We start from the raw sequence: 1,660 nt of genomic DNA on the forward strand, positions 1-1,660 counted from the left end.
GTTTCTTATTATTGTACCTTTTTATTTGTAGAATTTGTTTGACATCACAAAAGAGAAATGAAGCACCATACAAAACAGATAAAGTTTATCCTTCTGGGACTGACAGATTATTCTCAGTTAAAGATTGTAATTTTTTTATTTCTACTTCTAAATTGAGTTGAGTATGATAGGAAACTTAACCATCATTGCCCTCACGCTACTGGATTCTCTCATCTCAAGACCCCAGTGTATTTCTTCCTACGTAATTTCTTTTTCCTGGAAATTTCATTCACAAGTGCTTGTTTCCCCAGATTCCTAATCACCATTGTAACCAGAGAAAAGACCATTTCCTATAATGATTGTATATCTCAGTTACTTTTCTACATATTATTGGGGATTATAGAATTTTTCCTTCTGGCAGCTATGTCCTATGACCGCTATGTTGCCATCTGTAAACCTTTGCATTATACATCTATCATGAACAACAGAATTTGTCATCAGCTTGTACTCAGTTCTTGGGTAACTGAATTCCTGGTCATTTCCCCTCCACTGATCTTAATTCTTAACCTGGATTTCTGTGCCTCAAACATCATCGATCATTTCATTTGTGACATTTCTCCTGTCCTGCAACTTTCTTGCTCAGACACACATTTACTAGAACTGATTGCTTTTTTCTTAGCTGTGATGATCCTTACTGTCACATTGTTCTTAGTAATCCTTTCTTACTCTTATATCATCAAGAAAATTCTAAAATTCCCTTCAATTAAGCAAAAGAAAAAAGCCCTTTCTACCTGCTCTTCTCACATGATTATTGTATCCATCAGTTATGGTAGTTGTATATTCATGTACATAAAGCCATCTGCAAATGAGTTACTTCAAGCAAAGGAGTAGCTGTGCTCAATACTTCAGTTGCCCCTTTGTTGAATCCATTCATTTATACTCTGAGAAACCAGTAAGTTAAACAAACCTTCAGAGACATATTTAGAAAGATACTCTGTGCTTCAGACAAGTAATACTGTTTTTGCAATAATTAATATGAAAACATCAAAAAAAAAACTGAACAAAAACTGTTTAGACACTTCTAGTTTAAGAAATGATCTTTTGGCACAAAAACAGACACTCAGATCAATGGAACAGAATAGAGAATAGAGAACCTTTCTTCCCCCTACCCCTACCCCCACCCCCATGTTCATTTGTTTCTTAAATTCTACATATGAGTGAAATCATATGGTATTTGTCTTTCTCTGACAGACTTATTTTGCTTAGTATAATACTCTCTAGGTCCATCTACATTGTTGCAAATGGCAAGTTTTCATTCTTTTCTATGGCTGAGTAATATTCCATTCTACATATATACCACAACTTCCTTATCCATTCATCAGCTTTTGGACATTTGGGCTGGTCTACGTAATTTGGCTATGTTGATAATGCTGCTATAAACAAACATCAGGGTGCATATATCCTCTTGAATCAGTATTTTTGTATCCTTAAGAAACCATTATTCTAGAATTATGGAGAAGCTTAAAAAAGAGTATATGTTATTGAGATTTAAAAAAAAATTTTTTTTTTCAACATTTATTTATTTTTGGGACAGAGAGAGACAGAGCATGAACAGGGGAGGGGCAGAGAGAGAGGGAGACACAGAATCGGAAACAGGCTCCAGGCTCTGAGCCATCAGCCC

At 35.1% G+C, this 1,660-nt stretch overlaps 1 pseudogene; it reads left to right on the top strand.

The window, feature by feature from the left end:
- The first annotated feature begins 57 nt into the window (after window positions 1-57).
- On the top strand, window positions 58-992 carry LOC121041106 (olfactory receptor 6C70-like; annotated as a pseudogene).
- Window positions 993-1,660: the final 668 nt, after the last annotated feature.

Source organism: Herpailurus yagouaroundi, unplaced genomic scaffold (genome assembly GCF_014898765.1).
Source record: "Herpailurus yagouaroundi ecotype Mexico unplaced genomic scaffold, PumYag 182, whole genome shotgun sequence".
Classification (NCBI taxonomy): Eukaryota; Metazoa; Chordata; class Mammalia; order Carnivora; family Felidae; genus Herpailurus; species Herpailurus yagouaroundi.